The sequence below is a fragment of the Apostichopus japonicus genome, chromosome 10 (assembly GCF_037975245.1).
Source record: "Apostichopus japonicus isolate 1M-3 chromosome 10, ASM3797524v1, whole genome shotgun sequence".
NCBI classification, from domain to species: Eukaryota; Metazoa; Echinodermata; class Holothuroidea; order Aspidochirotida; family Stichopodidae; genus Apostichopus; species Apostichopus japonicus.
The window spans coordinates 14,361,645-14,384,383 of record NC_092570.1 but is presented as its reverse complement, the minus strand read 5'-3'; the positions used below and the strand labels follow the sequence as shown (position 1 = coordinate 14,384,383).

General features: G+C 35.8%; 1 long non-coding RNA gene across 1 annotated transcript in view; it reads right to left on the bottom strand.

The window, feature by feature from the left end:
• The window catches only part of LOC139975061 (uncharacterized), a 47,940-nt gene extending 25,529 nt beyond the window's left edge, over window positions 1-22,411 (bottom strand). Inside the window, exon 1 of the long non-coding RNA XR_011795641.1 lies at window positions 21,742-22,411. This is a non-coding gene — a long non-coding RNA (uncharacterized lncRNA). The remainder of the gene's footprint in view (window positions 1-21,741) is intronic.
• Between the last annotated feature and the right edge of the window lie 328 nt (window positions 22,412-22,739).

Sequence of the window (22,739 nt, the reverse complement as noted above, 5' to 3'; positions counted from 1 at the left end):
GATAATTTTACAGTTCTATGAAAATGTAAGATATTGACGGCGAATTTAGCTAAAGGACAAATTTAGATGCTTAGTCGCCAAAATAGAGATTGAATGACCCATGATCTACCTAACCTGTTAATTGCACAGAAGAATGCATTCCCTGGGGGCTGGAGTTTGGATCGAAATTGTAATATATATATATCCCATCATAAACTGCGCGTCATTGACTGGAGGGGTACACGGAAATTAACGAATGAACCCTACCCCATTAAGCACCCCAGCTGATGTACTGGTTCTGTGTCATTCTCACAAACATATATTCATTCACACCCATAATTCCAGGCATATATTACGAATGTCTTTGTGTGATTTAAAATTAAGGGAAAAATCTCCTGATTATTTGCACACTATGTTATGTGTAATATATTGTTTGTCTAATTTTTGTTTATTTTATTGGTATTTAAGTTATACACACTTCACAACATCTCTCAAAATACACATATATAGTTAGGTTCCAGGCTGAACATTCACACCTATGTATTATAGGGAGGGAACGTTGAAAAAATCCCCATCAAAGTGACACCACCCTGCCCCCCCCCTCCCCCGCTTAACTCCTCCCGCATCACAATTAAAACAATTTGCCTAACGTTTTGGTCCGTGGAAACAGCTAATAGAATTTTAGAGAATAGAGAATTCTGAGTGGGGATGTAATATGAGTCGTGCTTTCATATTCCCTCTCCAAGTTCCCATCGATTAGACTTTGATTAATAGAAAATATCGAATTGGTTCATCAATTTCCGTTAACGATTTGAATAAACCCCGAAAAGCTGCGAAGAAACTTTGATTAAATGTAAATCTTTTGTTCTGTGCTGGCCTTTGTCGTCGTCGTCATTGTTATTCGTGGTGATGGTGTGTGAGTGTAGGGTGGGATGGGGTGGGGTTGTGGTGGGGTGGGGTGGAGGTGGGGTAGTGGTATGGGAGATTATTTTTAGGAGCGTAAAGTCATATATTCGAAATTCGCCAGTTAAGAGCTCTATTTTCTTGATCACTGATTAAGTGAATGAAATGAATGATTTATTCATTTTCGTTGTCATTTTCATTTTCTTTTTCACTAAAACAGAAAAATTAATGATAAAACGTCTTGTTCATATGGTTGCTGTTGATGGTGGAGGAGGTGAGCGGAAGGGTCCGGATTAAATGGGGATGAGGGATCAACTATAGTGGAACAAAAAAGCTAACGATCCGCACTTTTTATCAACTGCCTTCCCTCCCCCGTCCTTAAGAAAGGAATAATAACCAACAACGTTTCATGAGCGACCCAAACATGTTTTGCGAAATTATCACTTATCACTAATTGGCAAAGAATCAACTCCAAACGGTATACTCCGTAGCTTTTTCTTACATTTTTAACTTTAACATTAAACTTAACACAACACTCAAAATCTACATATATCACATACAATAAAAATGTGCTTAAAAATATGATAAAAAGTGCAATCCTGTGTATTGTATTAATGTCTGCATGGTTCTCCAATAATTCTTCTTCTATTTTTTTCATCCATGAATTCAAATACACGTCATGGTACGACAGCTGTGACGAATGTAGTCATATTGAAATTTGACGTGACGTAAAGCAACGTCACATACGACCTTCTGATATACAGTGATGTTATAGGTCAATTGAATTATACCCCCTCAGTATATATATACATAGGAGTCATTGTGAGAAATGTAGCATATGTCTAATATTCAGGGGTTATCGTAGCCATGAATTTGACCAAACTTCATTGTGGTAAGGCTTTTCATATACTTTCTACAAAGGAATAGAACATAAAAGAAATGGCTTGAACCGAGCATTCTCTTCTTAATCTGAAAATCCACACAGCTTTAACGTCAGAACAGCATATAATATGTTTAAGCAAAAATTCTTATTTAAAAAAAAGCGAAAGTCAAATATAAGAAAAATCACAGAAATTGTTTTTTTTTGTCGTATTTCGTTCGTAAATAACTTTCTAGAATAAAATACCAAAACGAACGTAAATGTTTAATCTGCTTTACATTTTGAAAAAGAAAATTCCTTTTGTAAATACCTTTGACTACCTCCAGCTACAACCAAAAAGGATGAAAACAGACGTCCATGTTTCTGAGGTGACATATTCACGTTTGCTCGAAATAGAAAAATACGAGAAAAGGACTCATTTATTGCTTTATTTTTCTGACAAAGAAAGAAAGGAACACAAATTGTCGTTGCCATTTAAATTATATTTATCATTCGTATCGCCTTGTACCGTCTTCCTGATGCTAGACCAGACGAGAAAGGGGGAGTGGGTAGAAGGGGGGGGGGCGGAGTGGTTCAAAAGAGGCTATAAAAAAACGGGGCTAACTTAGAACACGAGGAAAATACTGAGATGTCTCCCGGTAAATGTGCCATAAAGATAAGCGTATATATTCTCATTTTGTATAATTCGTAAGGAAAATGAATTTGTCCCCAGGGCCCTACCTGGCTCATGCATGAGGATGTGTACACACAAGTTACCCCTCCCACTTCACTCATACACACATACTCGAATACACGCACGTAGGTGTGTTTAACATTCAAACAATAGACCCCATTGTTGTTTCCTTTGTTCAAATCCATTTAACCCTAACCTTAACAATACCCCTTAACAAAAGAGTTCTTCTGAGGACGTGGTGATTATTTTCAAATGACGTCTGAGGACTTGGAATTCCTTTGTTCACGTCCTCGGTCAGAATACAAAAGAAGTGTACAAATAATTCAACATGTAAATTACAACAGAAACTTAGCAGAAGACCACGTGCTATGGGCTCAATCACGGCAATTCTCTCTGCTAGAAGGTAAAAAAAATAACCAGGGAAAGAAATTCACTCATTTTAGCTCTCTTTCAGTGGTCTTTTCCTTCGTATAGTTGAATAATGGCGTGGGATGTGGTGGGAATGTGGTGGGAATGGAGTGGACAGAGGATATCCTGCTATTACTTCTTGCAATCCCAGTTAGAAAGCTCAAGGTTAGCTGGTGATTAGTTATATGTTTTGGTGTTCCATGATACCGATCTTAATCATAGCATGAAGTAAGCTATATTTTAATGTATTATAATATATATTACATTATGAAGGAAGCAGTAGCTATAGATCATCCCGATCCGAAAAGAAAACAAAAAATTAAAAGAGCAAAACAAACTGGCAAATAGAATATTTTACCTTGCCACCAAGGACATCTTCTTTGTTCCTTGACTATATGAGAAACTTTTGCAATAGTCGCACCCTCTCAAAAAGTCTGCTCTATTTTACAAATTAGACCAGATTTGTTAGAACAAAAGTCCCAAAAGTTTAATCTATATAGTTCAGAGTTTATCTTCATTTCTCTGCCATGCTTACGACATCCTCGTATTAATTATAACCAAGACTCCAGTTTCTTGAAAAATGTAATGCCATAATGTCGATACATTTCTGTTAAATAAACTAATAATTTTTCAATTTAAATGACGCGATTTTTTTAAGTCCATAAAGGTTGCTCATTAATCTAACGTGTCTTCAACACGATACTATGTTTTCCTTCATTTAACATGTTAGAGAAGGTAAAGAAGCTAGCTTACATTTGCTTCTTCTTCTTGTATTTATTCCCCAATATCTCGGCCATTATTACACTAAGCACTTTAATTGATTAAAATTTGGTTCTTTTTTCAATATTTTGTCATTTTTCGTCGAATTAAACGAGCCTTGATGGATTACTACTCTGTGTTTAGCTCGACTTTTTCCGCATTAAACGGACAAATCTTTCACTTATGGGAATTACAAAACGTGATAATAGGAACACTTGTCACATTGTTGCTCATATCGTAAACTGAACGTAAGGCCATTTATTATTAAGCCACCTGAAACAATTAAGCAGTTCTGCGAAAACACACGAATCAAGTCCATGAAAAGAAATTAGAAAAAGGTTTTATGATTTAATTTGTTTGATCGGCACCGAACACACCGCAGGCAATTGAACATAACATTTTTGATTCATTACTATATTATGTGATGAACGAAAACATGAAAAAAAAGAGAAAAAGGAAGAAAAAATAACCAACAATTAACAACTAAGGTTTCAGGGCCAAACGTTAATCATACGGGGGGGAGTGGTTTGTGTCCTGGTAAATGATGATTGATCTAATGTCGTTGTAGTGAGAGTATTAACTTACTGTGTGTTATATCATGCTAGTTTCATCTTCTTCTTCTTCAATAATCCCTCGAGAAATGATACTAGTAAAAGTGAGTTTGATATCCCAATAACCATAGAAATATATCAAAGAATGATTAAACATTTATTGCAACTATATATATATACATTGCAGGTAAACTTAATGGTTTGAGGGCGCTGCGCGTTGTCATATACGGCTCTGTCATTCACGCAAAGGCAAGTATATAACATGAACATTACCTTAAAGTAACACAAGGGTCTATAGTAGATCTTCGGAGAAATATTAAATCAAATACGATCAAACCTGAAACAAAATCAACAATTTTTTCTCAATTGCAGAGTGTAATTCAATGTTTTAATGTCAGTACGATTTTTCAACCGTTGTGTAAGTCTTATTGTTTATGTTATGCTCATCTGAAAAGAGGACTTTGCTTTTTTATCACAGAAACAGTTATACGACATTCTCCATTTTTGTTTCTATTTAGGCCTATACTTATCATGAAAGTCAACTTAATGCAAAGGCGGTGTTTAAACTATTAATGTTATATATATATATAATCGGCTTACTGTAGAAATATGAACGTCATGTTATGTAATGCATGAAACGAGAAGAGGAAAGACGGTGTGGGAGCGGGCCGATGAGGGGGGGGGGGGAGGGGGGGTTGATGGTGAATGAAAAGAACATTTACCGTTTCAATTTGAGAATTAATGTTGACGTTATCATTTTAACGTACTTAAAAATTGTTTTAATTTGAAGTTAGTTTGAATATGGTAAACATACTTTTGAATGTACAACCGATTCACACAGATGATATCAGTTACTACTGTAAATCTTACAGTTTTGTAGCACAGTCAAAATTGGATCGTGCTGAGATATCGGTAGCATTGTGCTATTAGGATTACAGTAAGAACTATTGATATGTGTAATCCCAACAATTTAATTAAACTGAAGTACACAGTAGATACTGTGTTCGACTGGACTTTACCGTATGTGTTCGTGTACATTATCAGTTTATTGGTAATAATAATATATAACGATATACCCGGTGGTAAATACACACTTAATGGCCTAGTTAAGGTGGGTTGGTGAATCTGACCGAATCAGCTACCAGCCCTTTTATTCACTATCTTCCCAAGTTGGGGTGGGCGTTGTGAGCAATGAAGTGTTTTTTTTTTTTTCAAGAAAGGGGAATGTTCGCACATGCGCATAGTGTGCGAGGTATAACCTGTTGACGTATAGAGCCACCACGTAATCAACTTTTCCCAGGATCATTAAGTCGCCCTCCTTGAGTCTCCACACCGAATATGATCCGCTAATAATGAAGAAAAGAGAACATGGAATAAAGTCTCTTCGTTATATTGTGGGTACCTTGCAATGTGATATCACTGTCGGGGGCCACACTCCGAGGAGAGATATGTTAATCCTCAGGTAAAGAGTTTAAATTAGCAAAAATCATAAAACACCCACCCACCCACTAAAAAAAAAAAAAAAAAAATGGAGAAATAAGTTAAGGAGGAATGTGCAAACCTCCTAATACTTTCAGCCCGACGACCTTACATAATTTTGGTGAACTGTTAGATCACACGAAACATACATACGTCACAAGTAGCATTATAGTCAGTTGTGGCGAGGTGGGGTGGGTGAGTGGGTGATTGGGTGATTGGGGCAAGGTTTGTGGGTCAATGAGTGGGCTTTGTGAAAGATGGGATATAAAAATAAAATGTGTTATCGATTTGAAGATATACTTATCAGGAAAAATGAATACTTCATAAATTTCCCTTTTAATAATATTGCAAGGCTCGATGAGTAAAGTGACTGTCCTTCTTAGTCTATTTCACATACTAAGTGGTTTATTAAAAAGCAAGGTAACACAAAATTATTTTTTTTGACAAGTTTTCGACGAAATGTTACGTAAGTGTAACTTGACAAGTTACGCAATACCATAATTTGTTTTTAATGTTTAATTTGTTTTCTATTTTTTATAATTCATTTATTTGTTTATCCCCAATTGTGTACAATGGGAAAGGATTTGTTGTCAAGTTAAGGGTAACACGTCAACTCAGTCAAGTTGACCGATTTATTCGAGATATCATTCTAGTGTCCCATCACAACGTGAGAAATATCATAGGCTATCTTTGATGTGTTGTCAATATGTGTGTAAGAGAACTGATCGATAATATATGAACCATCTCGTGTTCGGCAAGCTGATGACATGTTAAGACTCTTGGGCTTTCGGGAACTACGGTATATCTGTCTGTGTAATATATGCCTAAAGAGAGGAAGAGGGATAGAAAACGAGAGTTTTAAAGGTTGGGGAATTGCGCTATTAATTTAATAAGTAGCAAGAGGGGTTTGCCTGGGAGATAATGTGGTAAAGAGTGACCTTTATGAATGCAACAGTACAATGCATGTAAACATTTGAGGAATTTCCTCGGAGAGGTCATTATTCCCCAAATAATACTGCATGGACAATACCCCTTCACACATCCTGTCCCTCACACACCTCACCCCTCCCCCATCTGTATTGTCACAGAGAATAAAACACCAGAGCAAGTACGCAACGTTTCTAAAAAAAGAAATAATAATCACAATAATAGCAGTGTCGGCATAGACTTACACATATCTCTTAAGCTTTTCCAACTTCTTGCTTTGATTAAAATTATCGTATTTTAGTTAATAATCGCCAGATTAGGGTAAAAAATACCAGAAACTGCCGATCGAGCACACAAATTCTACTCCTCTCATGTCCAAGACACCGATTGAATACTTTAGATGTAACTATATAATATTACTGGCACGATGAGCTAGTTTATATACATCTGGCTGAGATTCGAAGAAAAGAATGAATAGAGGGAAAAAGTTACCGTCGTTACCAAACGCAAATAGAAAATTATATATTTCATGCGATAAGTAACATATTACATTAAGTTAAGAAATGAGGTAACGAGTTTTGTAGAAAATGGTAATTTTGTTTTGTTTTTGATGTTTTGATGTCATAGCGCCACCGTACGATACTTGACTTTCAGTATGCCCAGCTCCAAAGATGTATTCCGTAAGCAGTAAGTAGTTGTTCAAATGAAAAGTCATTGTATTTTACGTAATGTTTACAGGTTTTGATTAGCATAGCGTAGCATAGCATGCATAACATAGCATAGCATAGCATAACATAAAATAGCATAGCATAGCATAACATAGCATAGCATGAAGAAGAAGAAGATGACGAAGAAGAGAAGAAGAATAAGAAGACGGAGAAGAAGAAACGGCATAATCTCCCTTCATTCTTCTTTACATCTTTCAAAGGATCCAACCTTTGTTTTTTATTCATTATTTGCGCATTAGTGACCGCTTTTGACGTCATGTGGCAATAATTTATAAATACAAGTCTAGTTATATTCATATAATCTTGATAGATTAAAATAATCCATAGCAACGGCTAGGATTGTTAAACTGGAGAACAATTGAAGGGATTTAATATGCATCTTAGTTCGAGTGTGCTAGATTTTCCGTTATTTATTTATTTCCTCGGATAAGAATTCACATTCAGGAATTCTTCAACGATGAAGAAGGAAAGGGGTGAATTAATGACAAGGACGGTTGTATCGACAGGATAATACAGAAAGTGATGGACTAAGAGAGGCGGGACGAGTGGGGTTGGGGTGAAGGGGAGTTGGGATGGGGGCGGGGATATGAATTACTCATCTAATTCTTGTATAATTCTACCCTCTTGTTGGTCGAAAATATTCTCACATCTCATATATGATAGTTTTGTCTATATAGTATACTATTGTCCCATTCTATAGATCGGATAAATGATGTAACCTTGGAGATATCCAGGGAGGAGTCGCCAGCCCCCCCCCCCCCCATTCTCTCCACTGAGATGGGTAAATTGATATATTATCCTGGTCATTGGTTGATTAGTCCTATGTGCATATATGGTTCTTCTTCTTCAATTAAATTCACATAATTTTTCCAATTTTTTTATTAGCACAAAATTATGACGTGTTATTTAATTTTGCAAATGAGGAACATATAACAGTATTAACTCTAAGATTGTTATTCAAAAACCCAACATAATCCAGTTCATTTTGTTTTTTATATGATTTCAATTCTTCGAAGAATTAGTAACTCCACACAAACCTTATTGGAACCGAGTTCTTCGCATTGGGTTTTGATTGCAGTCATATTTACACAACAAACAAACACACCATCGGGTACTGCTCAAGGACAGATCACGAATGATAAATTTCAGACATCTTGCTGGAATTTCGAATATGATAAAAAATATTTATCGCATTCTTAAAATTCAGTTTAGATAATTTCGTAACACAATTTTTTGTTTTGTTTTGTTTTGTTTTTGTTGTTGTTATTATTATTATATAACCAAATACAAAGGGTATTTCGAAAAGTTATTCTAATAAAAGTGAAAATAGTGAAACGCATTGTCATAGGGGTACGACCCATGGGAATCAGTGGCCTCCCCCCCCCCCAATAACATGCTATAATAACACTAGAAGAATTATAAATACAATCACAGTTATTGTCAGAAGAATTATTCTATCTAAAGTGTTGGGGTTTTTCTTTGCTTTAAAGCAATGGAAATGCTGCCGATTTTGAACCGCGTTTTGAATCACTGAAAAGGAACATTAATAAGAGGGTAATCAACATTTTACATATCCACCACGTCCGATGTATGTTTTTGTCTTTAGTGTTCGAAATATTGACCACATTTTCGACTAAGGAGATTTTACTGAGGAGTTATAGCAAGAACTTTGTAGAACGCCGATACGTTTTGAGAGTATAGGCTGTATGTCTTTACATGTTAGTGTAGAACAAGAATAAAAGTACAAATACATCATTAAACTGAGTTATTTTTACATTTTAAAACTTATAAAATGTATAGGCTATATAAAACGTGTTAGGCTGAAATATTATAATTGTATATTAATTATATAGGTCACTGATATGGCGATGACAAAAAAAAAAAAAAGCTCTGAGGATAATTCTATCAAGTTTTTTGATTTACAACTTTTCACTATACTTCAAACAATATTTCGAATCCTTGTATTAAATCTTATTTATGGTTAAGTCTGTTTTACCTTTTTCTGTTGTTGACGAACTACCTTGGAATAACCTCAATTGATACGTGTACAAGGTGTGAACTAAATTTGTTCTGTCTACATAGTATGGCTACAAATATAGGGATTTACGCATAGATTTGTGATTACTAAAATAAAATTAATAAAAATGTACACCTTTCAAACTTCTAAATGACTAATCAAAACCTCTCGGTAAGAAAGAAGATTTCTGTCTTTTTATGCAATCTAAGTAACGTGTTCACGCAATGGACCCCTTATCCCTTATTCTCAGAACGTGAGATTTATACCATACGCTATACGCACTATTAAGCAACGAATTCAATTAGGCACACTAGATAGTTTAACGTGAACACAACCCGGCAAAAAATGCCCCAACAATCACCCTTATTTCCAATTCATATAAGTGACGCTTAAAACATTTTTCACAGCCTTTATTCGCATATATTGGACGGATCGTATATAATAATAATTATTAGAAAGGGTCTCATTTCTCCCTTGTGAATTTGTAAACTAGTTTTCCTTGCATTAACCATTGTCGATACGTTATTTAGTATAACCTATATACATTGCATCGGCAACTCTGGACCTAGCCACCTTGGAAAGCCAAAAGGGTCTAAATGCGTATCGGTGACGCCAACCATTTCTTAAAGAAATAAACCAAGTACTATAAAAATGTGGCAGATGACCTACTTATGGAGTGCCAAGAGAGCAATAATACACCACGCTAAATAGCAATACCAGATCTTGTTTGAAAACCCTATGGCATCAGATATGATTGTTTTTTTTTGCCTTTTTTTACCATGAAAATTTATTTGTTCTTTGTGGCTTAATAATTAAAATGACGTTTTTTGATGAATCTTTTATGGGAAGAAGCTATAGCTCATTTTTCTGTGCTTAGTGCGGGATACAAATATAAATATATATATATATATATATATATAGTTTTTTCACTGTTCTTGATTTTCCAACTCATTACGATTTTCATATATATATATATATATATATATATATATATATATATATATATATATTTGAACACAGGTATTTCCACACACAGTATTAAACTTATAAAGGACGTGTCTGCCGTGGACGTGGTCTGAAGCTTATTGTTATCCCTATATATACTATGTGTTAATGAACTGTAAATTAGTACAATTAGTACAACTTTATAACAATTTCCATACTTACTTTGTAGCCAGATCAGGTTCTATTATTTGGTTAAGATCAGTAAACACTGGTTGCTCATCTGGACCGGGGGTAGTGGTTGAGGTGGGGTCTGGAAAGCTGGTGTGGAAGGAGTGAGCGTGGAATTTGTTTTGTTTGGCAAAAGCAGGCTATATCCCTAAAACTATACTTTTCTTCGTGTGTAGCTATCCCGACCACGTGACCGCTACCGTGTGGCGTGATACGAAGGGATGATACTGCACCACGCTTGCTGTCGTCCTTACCACGTGACTACAGTGTCATCGGATTGCATTGGGCTATACGAATGGGGGCAATTGGTACGGCGAACACACCATAACCAGGTGCGTATCCAGGGGGGGGCGTTGGGGGCGCGCGCCCCCCGGGTAAGAAAGAGAGGAGAGAAAAAAAGAGAAGAAAAAAGAAAAAAGAGGGGGAAAAAAGAGGGGGAGGAGGAGAGGAAGGAAGGGAAAAGAAAAAGAAGAAAGAGAGAAAAGGGAGAAAAGGAGGGAGATAAGAAAAACGCCAAGATCTCGGGAAGAGAAAGAGGAACAGTGAAATCATTACAGCGCTGATCCCTATTATATACACAGGGTAGCTAGTGACGGATCTAGGATTTCGGAAGGGGCGTGTGCCTCACCCTACCCCTTACACCGACAACTCCATTTTTGACGTTTCCATTTTCCCTCTCTCACTCGTGATCAATATACTATATATGGTCTACCATAACGCGTGTGTGTGTATATAAGCCTTAAACAATTGTAGAATTGTGTTATGAAACCAACTGTGGCTGGTCTCGAACTCGACCGTGTCGTCGGGCAACATTACGCATTTCGGGAAGGGGGCAACCGCCCCCCCCCCTTCAGCATATTTTTTTTTTATGACATTGCTAGTAATTTCAAAATTGAAAGTGCTCAGATGCAACTTACAAGGCATGCGAAGTGTCACTTCCAGCGATCTGGGAGGCATTTCCGGCAAAATTTGCTTTTACGCTTCGCGCTAACAAATGGTCCTGGGTAGTGCCATTTCCAGCGACCTGGGAGGGATTTTCGGCCAAACTTTTCTTGTTCGCTTTGCGCCAACTTATGGTGACGCAACACTTAGATACTTTGCTTACAGGCATCACCTCTCCCTTGGCAAATTCCTCGCTACGCGCCCGGTGTTCGAATTTGTAAAGCAAACAGCAGATATCACATTATATCAGTGAGCATGAAAATGGCGTTCCAGGATGAACAGCCTCAATACTGTCCGACTTGCCCGAAAAAAATAACCAAAAATTTTCGCTGATGTCAATATCATATAAGCAAGCAGCGGTTGTTAGCCTACATTACATGCAATCGTGTACCGTACGGTCCGTCGGGATGATAATGTAAACAACGAAATGTCTTATGCAGATGGAGAAAAAGCATGGAGGTCCAATTATGTCAAAACTATATTTTACATTAGTCATGGAGAATTAGGGACTGCACCCCTCGCCTCTTACGCCTATGTGTGTAGTGTCCGGTTTCGGAGTTTTATAATAGCCGTTATAAGAGGTTTTAATATTTGTACACCAATAAATTAACTGAGTCTGAATTTTCGAAAATTTCTGACCATCATTCTTCATCACACTTCCCTCTACTCGTGCAATTTCAGAGCTCCCAACTGACCCGCAATTCGCGGGTTGGACCCGCATTCTAACACCCAAACCCGCTGACCCGCGAAAGCTTCCGAAAAACCCACATTGTAATTGTCAAGTATACATAAAAAAAAATTGCAATAAATTTTGACTTAGCAACCATCATTTCTTAAGCATTTAGCATAATAGAGTATAAAACCTTTACAGCATCATTTGAACCTTAAATTAGCCTCTATTTCTTTTCATTGGGGCGAGCAGCGAACATTTTCATGCCACGGGAAAGAATGAATTATCACCTACTATTCAATTTATTGATGTTACACACAAAAAAATGCATAGTTCTCAGAAAATTTTTGGTGTCAAAAGCCTTTCTAAGTGCCACCATTTTACATGTAGGCATCACCAGAATTCCAAAAAAATTCAAAAGGGGAGGAGGACACCCCCTCCCCTTATACCCCTCCCCCAGGACGGCGATTCGTGGCATGGACCAGCTTTTGCCTTCTCAAGAGTTGGGAGCTATGCAATTTTGACCGGTCTGTTAGGGGTTGATGGAGGTTTTTCTATATTGGTTGTCCATAGATGAAATTTTGTGCGACATTATGGGTATGTTTTGAAGTGAGAATGTGAATTTTCAAATTCTGAACAAATAATGGACTTGAAACCTTGAAAAGTGGGGCTGACGGATATTGTGGGCAGCGACGTAGAATCACCTACAAAAGCAATGATCCACAGGTCATGCGATGAGGTCGAACATGATTTGTGACTGGTGACAATATTCAAAAAGGTTATGGATGGAAAAAAAAAACTATTGGGAAATACTTCGTTCTCAGGCAAAAGTGTACATCTGGTTGGTCATTTCAAGGCCGAGAAGTACCATTTCCGGTGATCTGGGTGGTATCAAAACCAGAAATTTTCTTGTACGCTGCGCGCCAACCGATGGTGGCGCTCCGCTTAGATAGTAATTCGCGACCCCCGGGTTAGAAAATCCTGGATACGCGCCTGATAACCGTGGAAGAGTGTCAACTTGAAGTAAACTAATACCGTACCGGCAGATTCCAGTTCACAGAGGATCTATATATATATTTATATCTCCTAAAGGTCCTCATAACTGTGTTCATATTCTTGTTTTTCTGGAGTTTCTGACACTTTTGATTATTTTCAGACATTTATAGGAACGTTCAATTAAACCATTAAATAGCACAACGAGGCTGGGACTTGCTCTATGGGTGGATGGTTGGGAAATTACGTGCAAAATAATGAAATCATATAAGGAAAGGTTGTTTACCCTGCTGTTACACAATAGGGAAAAACAACTGACCTTACCACAGAAAAGTCATTTATTGAACTAGATATTATGATTCCATTATGTATGTATGTGATATGAAACTCAACATTTTTAGATGAAAGAACGGTTCTTTAACACCGTTGGAATCTTAAAAAACGGTTGAAAATACTTTTCCACGAATAGATGTTTTCCTTTCCAGGTCAAAAACTAAGATACAACCGGGTTGAAGTTGTACCGAAGTAATTCATAATGTAGGGCGGGTAAGGTATTTTTTAAGAGATCAAGTAAAATTGCACCCAATAAAATTTCGTTTTTTTGTAAACAGCTGTTGACCTAAAGTATTCTCCTTATATAAGAAACATTACAGCGCATGCTCACATATAACACTGGAATAAGTTTTCGTCATGGAGGATCTGTAAATTTCCCAAAGCTAAGCAAGGTGTTCATGATCGAATCCAAGACTTTGAAAAGGAGGGGGACTGGAAGTCCTACACCCTCCTCTTCACCACACACACATAAATTGACGTATATACAAATCTGAGGGATATTTAAGCTAAAAGGGTATAGGCCTAATATAAGGTATAAACACAAGGTTTTTCAAATAACTCGATACTTTAAATATGTTGTGTGGAACTGAAAAAGGGTGGTGGGTGGGGAGGGGGTTGGTGAGGGGTCAAATACAAACACATACAGGATTGAATTATGTCAGAACTAGAGTAAGACCGATAAGCCAAGTTTTCTCACGTTTCCTCCAAAGCGTCCCACCTTTCTCACGTTAGTGTTAAATCTATCTCACTTCAGTGTCCCACCTTTCTCACGTTAGTGTTAAATCTATCTCACTTCAGTGTCCCACTTTTATCACGTCAGTGTCCCACCCTTCTCACGTCAGTGTCCCACTTTTCTCACGTCAGTGTTTTACATTTCTCACGTCAGTGTCCCATCTTCCTCACGTCAGTGTCCCACCTTTCTCACGTCAGTGTCCCACCTTTCTCACGCCAGTGTCCCACTTTTCTCACGTCAGTGTTTTACATTTCTCACGTCAGTGTCCCACCTTTCTCACGCGAGTGCCCTACATTTCTCACGTCAGTGTCCCACCTTTCTCACGCGAGTGCCCTACATTTCTCACGTCAGTGTCCCATCTTTCTCACGTCACGTCAGTGCCCCACATATCCGCAAATGAAAGGATCAATATGGGAGACTCCTCGCGTATCTTCGAAAATAATACTGACGTTACATTACAGTATAGCAGGGTTGTCCAACCTTTTGCAGAGGAGGGCCACATGGAATGATTATGATGAAGGAGGGGGCCGCATGAACCCAAGGCAACAAAATGTGAGCACTGCGCGTGGAGCGCAGTTGTTTATTTTCCTTCCCGATAAAACATCTTGGCGGGCCGGGCGCAACCCTGCGGCGGGCCGGACTGTGGCCCGCGGGCCGTAGGTTGGACAACCCTGCAGTATACCTTTCTATAAAAATGTCAACTCACTTAATACAAATATCATATTACATAATTAATTTCTAATCTATCTGATTCAAATAAGTGACCAATCTAACAAGATTTAAGAATTTAGATATAATATATTCCTTGGTCACAATTTCTTACAAAGAGGAACTACTTTTTTCGAATGGTGTATCATTATCAATCAAGTAGGCATTCGTGATATAATTGTCACCTCCATGTGCTAAATTCCGTTACAAATTTCAGTACCCCAGAGACGGAAGATATGATTCCATACTTTACGCTATTCAATTTACAGAGTGATCAAATCATCTCAACCTACGGGGTAATGTGAAATCTCACTACACCTGATAGTTTCCGTGCACATGTAACTAAAAAAGAAACGACCACTAAATAAGTAGTTCAAATGATTAGTTGATTTTAAGATATCAGATTGATAAATGGGAATATAACCGGTTGTAGACAGTGAGCAAAACGGCGAGATAATACAATCCATTCCACACTACCAGCTGAAACTTTCATCTCAATATATTGATCCTATTGCCCTAGATATAGTTGTTTTAAAGGTAACATTTTTCGCAAGATAAGATATATTTGGTAATTTATAAAGAAAATCACAGAATTCCCCCCCCCCCCGTTTTCAATTGCCACAATGGTATCTCTGCTTCTTCTGTTTAAATGGGATGCATTTGCTGTCGGACATTCCGTCATGATGTGGTCTCACCAAATAAAAATTAACAACAAATTTTAATGCAAAAACTAGCCGCCAAAGGAATATCCATTGAGCACATACAAATGATCAGTATATATCTTATGTATGTAATATTTGTGGTAACCTGTATTTAGAAGTAGAAAGTTTTCATTTCCGATCGTGATTAATCTTCGTGATATACAGATTCGCTGAATCAAGAGAATTTACTTTAGTTCAGTTGGCAGAACGCAGGCGGCCACATGGTCACCTGTTCCAATCCACTATTAGATAGTTTCTTTTTCCCCAGCCAATTTTCCATTGTTCATTTTACTACTTTTTCATATTCTGAAGATAACCTTATTGTTATTGGAAAGAAGATCCCTCTTTGGAAGATTAAGCGGAAAGTTATCTCAGCTGATCTGTTAACTATAGAATATGATATTATTAAAAAAGATTTATTAAAGTGATGACCCGTAATTTTACCGTGCGTTACTCACAAGATTAACCACGGTCAGCTGACCTGAATGGACCAATAGGATTTAGGAATCTTTACTAAGTATGAATGAATTATTCTTTCTTCATTACAAAACTATACGTAGAAGTGAATTACGTACAAACATGCATCATGAGCAGGGTTCATTCTGTGACATCATCCTAGGAGATGAAAAAAGCTTACAATAAGCTTTCGAAAGTACATCTTTATTAACTCATAGCCTATTTTGACTACCTTCACGAAAAGAGTATTTATAAGGCTTTGTAACGGAAAAAAACAACATTATGTGATTTATTCTACCCATGCAGCGTTCCTATTTTCACAGATGAGTTCATCATTTTAACTGGCACATATTCATATAAAAAAAATATATCCTTAAACCTTCATGTTCTTAAAAAGAGTTGATATTATATTTGATTCGATAACAGTTTTTACATTGACATTGAATAAGTATCATTTTAACAGGTAAACTGGTTCTTATGACCTCGAAAATTTAGGTTATGGAGGTCTTTGAACGCCAAATGGGATCCCGTTTGACTTCATTCCTATAATACCCATCGACCCGAATCTTCTAAAGTGAACATCAAAGAATAGGACAAGTTGAAGTTTTCGGAATGAATATCTATACCGACAGACCTATATATGAAATTAATAGCGACGTCTGACACCCTTCAATGGATTAAGAATGGTACAGGCGATGTACAAACGTTACAGTTATTGTGATAAATATAGATTATGTTTCAAAATCATTTCTTTCAAAAGTTATCGGTTTTGCCTCCAAAGTGTTGTGGTCCTAAGAATTTGTAAACAGTTTCCTTACATGTCCCTGGACGTTCCTGTTCTCCATGTTATTCCCAGATATTTTGGCAAAGATAAGACATTTTAAATGTCTCAACTAAGCAAATTTCGCTGAGGGTGGAAAGGCTGAAATATAGTGTGTTTGCCAGTAAACACGTGACCATTCTTTGATTTATGTTCTAGCATATTTGGTGGCAAATTTTGATTTGCATGTCATCTAAAACATATTAGCTTAATTTTACTTACATGGACTGTATACGGTGTTTCGTAAATCGTGCTTAAAGTAGCTTAATTTTAATGACGAGAACAGATCGAGTATACTGTCTCCTTGTCAAAAAACAATGTTCGATAGTACATAACAATTGTTCAATACTGGATAACAATTGTTCAATACTGGATAACAATTGTTCGAAATTGGATAACAATTGTTCGATATTGTATTACAATGGTTTGATAATAGATAGCAATTTTTCGATATCAGTTAACAATTGTTCGATATTACATAACAATTGTTCGATACTGGATAACAATTGTTCGATATTGGATAACAATTGTTCTATGTTGGATAACAATTGTTCGATATTGTATTACAATGGTTTGATAATAGATAGCAATTTTTCGATATCAGTTAACAATTGTTCGATATTACATAACAATTGTTCAATACTGGATAACAATTGTTCAATACTGGATAACAATTGTTCGAAATTGGATAACAATTGTTCGATATTGTATTACAATGGTTTGATAATAGATAGCAATTTTTCGATATCAGTTAACAATTGTTCGATATTACATAACAATTGTTCGATACTGGATAACAATTGTTCGATATTGGATAACAATTGTTCTATGTTGGATAACAATTGTTCGATATTGTATTACAATGTTTTGATAATAGATAGCAATTTTTCGATATTGGTTAACATTATTGTTCGATATTGGATAACAATTGTACGATAATGGATAACAAGTGTTCGATAAAGGATAACAAATGCATCGTGTTACATATTAACAGAAGTTTCGATATTGGATAGCATTTGTTTGATATTGGACAGTAGTATACTTATTGCAGAAATAACGGTTAAAGTAGGAATTAGTCATGAAAGTATTTTCCCAGACACTGATTTTCATTTCACTGTAATGATACAAAAACACCGTAAACAAGTATTGACAAATGCAAACTTGTAGAGAATTCCGTAACTTTGCTCAATCCTGACGAAAGATGGGACCTTCGCAGGACATAAACTGATAAAACACGAAAGTAAATGATCCTGCATATACATAGAAAATTGTCACTATAAACAATTACGTTTAGATTTTTCATTTAAGTTTTATGCATATAGGATGAGCAGTCTATTTTAAAGTTATAACATTTGAAAAGTAACATCTATCTTATATACCACATTGACAGATAATTAAGTTGAAATATTTAAACAGAGCTGTCATATTTACACAATTAGATATTCATGATATAATTCAATTCTTTCAACCACTCTTTTAGTAGCCTGAAGCATCTTCAATGGACCAGTATTGAGACATCATGTGTACCAGCGGTAAGCTTCAATCGCTTCAACTTTGTTCGAAAGAGTCATTTATTGACAGAATGATTGAACGTCGGTTCCTATAGCAACCCTGTATCCACTTTAACCTTATTTCTCTTTCACATTTTCTGTTCCGTGTTTAATTTAGAATAAAGAGAGAAAATATAAGTACATCAACGATGATATTTCTAAAGTGTCGAAAAACTTCAGGAATTAGAACAGACAGCAGTCTTTGACTGCGATAAGCTTCCTTTTTTAAAAGGTTATTTTCAGAAATTTCCCGATCTTACTCGATTCTAGATTTCCTTACAGTTACAAAACTCACTAGTTAGACTAGTCAAGTTTCATTTCAAATAATGCCATAAAATTGCGGAAATGCTTGAAATTCTCAACTTGCTGTTTTTTTTTTTACAATTTCTTTTGTTTACAATAGGTTTAATCCTGATATGCAAATTTGGATTAAGCCTATATACTGGCTTAATACTAATATGTAAATGCGCACAGGCCACGAAGGAGGATGGAAGCAAATTTATAGAACTATTTGCTCATTGACGTTCCTTTGTGGGATCGACTTTTAAGAAAATCCTTCTTCTTTTACAAATTAAGATATTTTGTTTGGTTCGGGGAAAGGCTGTATTTATCCAAACATCTTATTCTAATATTTTTTATACAGCTACAAAATGCTTTCTTCAGATGTTCTGCGTTGTCCCGTGTCTGTTTTGTTGTTGTTGATTTGCGTGGTTTGCTTTGCATGTATCACTATGTCCAGAATATGTCATTACATTTTTATTAAAAACCAATTTTGATTTGATTGTGAAGGCTAAGATTATACAGTATTTGTTTGGAAGAGCTTAAACGTTCGTTGAACAATGGCTAATCCATCCCTGCCTCAATAACTGTACATTTCTGATGTCTTAATGCCCATTTTATGTAAAGAGGATTAAGGTAAAGAGGATTAAGGCTAATACCGGATTATAAAACTCTCCAGTGGTCATCGGTTTTCTTTGAAGCTAACAAAGATCATTTAGTTTCCAACCTATAGAACTTACCGAAACTCGGTACGATATGTCATGATTAGTGTACACAGCCTGCATTTGGTGAAAAATACACCTATAAAACAACACTGTACCATAGTAAAACGGAATAGGTAAGTTTGCGTTCTAAAGGTTATCATTTTACAGCGACTGTTGTTTTAAACTTATTATATGATAAGAGATTTGGGTGTGTCAAAGGTACTACGTTTAAGAGTTAGAAAGCACTAATTTCTATGTATAACTTAATACCACTAAGAACAAGATGTATAAACATCCATGACAGTTAAATTGAACTTGTTAAAATTGTTAATATTCTATGAAGTTTATCATATTACTAAGTATTATTAAGTAATATGTATTCATTTCTGTGAAAATCTATGGTACTCGACAAAACTTTGACTTATAAAACTAAGATGGTATACAATATTCATAAAGAGCAGTCTTTGAAATAGGTGTGTAGCCAGACTTCGTGGCTGTAATGGGGAAACGTCAACATTTTGTCCCCATGTTTAGAGTCAGCGATTAAGGTTTAATTTACGCCTTTATCGATTACTTTGCATGTCACGATATAGCCTCTACCCTACAAGCGCAACCATTTTTTCTTGTAGGCGGGAACCTAGTTGTTATGTTGTCCAGTGTAAAAATGAAATAATTAGGATTTTTTCAATATGGGGGGGGGGGGGCGAGTGGCTGATTAAATACAAAATGTTTGCTATATTTTGCCACTTCTGAAGTTCGACCACATAGGCTGTACCTCGTGTACATATTATATGCCTATGTACCGCACTTCCTACTTTTTTTTGTAATATTCTGTCAGCCAGGAGGGGGGGGGGGGTTGCTGCGGGCCCCTGACTTTTAAGGGAGGTTAAAGTCCCCTCAGACATATAAGTGGTTGCGCCCATGCTCTGTCCTCATGTTTTGAGTAATTGTCTGTATCATTACTTGTAAACACTTATGGCTTGCATTGCTCAGTCACCAACTACACAAATCTCATTTGAACTGGATTCAATGCAAACATTTATATCCAAAGTTTGGTATTTTCTTCAATATTTACTTTGAGTTTGCTAACCGAGTGATCGTTCGGATCAGAATGCTGTTAATCCCGTCGATTGCAGCAGTAAAGAATTGTATTTATATTTTGCTGCAAATTTTCAGAGCAGAACGATATGTTTCATTATTTATTTATGGGGATTCGTGACGTGAGAAATCTCCACTAACTTGATGGTGTTATATGTAGGTTAAGTTACATGCAATCACGTTTTTCAACTAACAAATGCGTTGTTAAGGCTAAAATGATACAAAATAAGAATCAGTTTAATTGCTTCAAAAATACAAATTTGGTTTGGTGTTAAAACAGAGCCTAAACATCATACATATATAAATATATGTACATATATTTAAATATATATATATATATTCGAATCCAGATGGAGGCTAGAAGGTTTTTCACTGTTCTGGATTTTCCAATTTATAACCGTTTATATATATATATATATATATATATATATATATATATATAAACGGTTATAAATTGGAAAATCCAGAACAGTGAAAAACCTTCTGCCTCCACCTGGATTCGAACCCGGGCCTCCCGCTTTATATGCGGACAACCTGACCAATTACACGATGGACACAAATAGGCTATGGACACGTATTTATTTATACAAACATACAAATCCTTGACCTTTTAACAAAATGATATCAATGGAAAGACAAAAGAACTAACTAACTGATAACCACTTAAATGAACGTACGCATTTTGTACTTAATGCATTAAAAACGGTACCGTATAGCCTTTCATTACAATTTTATATTCTCTTAAAATATTCTTGTTTTTATATCGAATAAAGGTGCTTGAATAATTGGCTTCAAGAATATAGGATAAAGAAAAGACGAACTGGATCATCGAATAATTTGTTTGCTGTTTGAACCCACAACAATGACTTTTGTCCTGCATTTAATCATATATGAAAGGGAAGGGATTAAACGGATATCAATGGAAAACGAGAACCATATTTCAATATTTCAAAATAAAACTTTAATATCACGGTCGAAGTCGATTATATTCCGTTATTAAAATAAACAGGTGGGCTTGAAGAAAATCTGGAAGTGGGGTCGTTAATTATTCATAATGGCAACACTGTATGTAATTATTAAAGAGTGAATAACCATCGGAAGGTTTCCATGAAATAGTTGTAAAATCGCCGCAGTTGCAAGCAAAGTTTCATCGAAGTAATTATATGTTCTGGTGATAGAAACTATTTGATATTTACGTATAATTAAATCATGCGAGACTAAATAAGGCTAATATATCAGTTTCATAGTTCAAAACAGAAAAAAAGTTAGAAACTTACCTCTGTTCACCGTGGGTTTTGTTTCAATTTTATTACAATTTAATATTTTAGAAAGATGGTAGGTCCAAGAAGAGTAACGTTGCAGTTTATTTCTTTACTAATTCAATATCTTCTCAGTTTCACATATTTCCAACCATTACCTGTCTGAGCCAAGTTGCTATTATCACCCACTGACTGTTTCTGAGATTTTAATACATTCATGTAAATGTTGAGTTTAAGCTGAAGCCTGTATACATCCCGGTTTCCTCCCGATATTCAATCAATTTGGTATCAATCAATCAATCAACTTGGTACATTTAGATGAATAGTGTCCTGCTGTAGCTTATCTATCCCGATGAGAATATCAGTTCATGTTCATATTTCAAATGACGTCATTCTTCACATTAAAGGGACTGGGTCGTTAAGTTGACATCAAAGGCAATCCGATTTATACTTGCAAATACATACACGTAACTTATAATAATTTTGAATACTGTAATAACATGTGTTGATAACTGATGGTATAAGTAACATTAATGAATGACTTACAGATGTGTTATAATGTTAGGAAGCGTAAAGCTGATAACGCTGGATAATATGTAGCCAATGCAATGTTACATAATGTTAAGAAGGTATGGATAGGCTAACATATCCTAAGTAACCCTTTAACGGGCTGAATATGTTACTCACAGTAAAGTTAACTACTATGCATCGAATAATGTTGGACAACATGTTACCAACAAATATATGCTAATAACTTGTATACAACATATATCTCTAATAATGTAAACCAGCATGAAGATAATTATGTTGGATAACATGTAAACAATATAATGTTATTTAACATGCAAATAATGTTGAATATTGTTAATAAAATGTAGATAACATTTGCTCATATGCTAAACAACAGACCGAAAACTCTAGTTATGTTAACTATTTTGAATGGAATAATGACGGATAAAATTAACTAATATTGTTAAATAATGTATATAACTTGTAAACAATGGATTGTAGGTCAC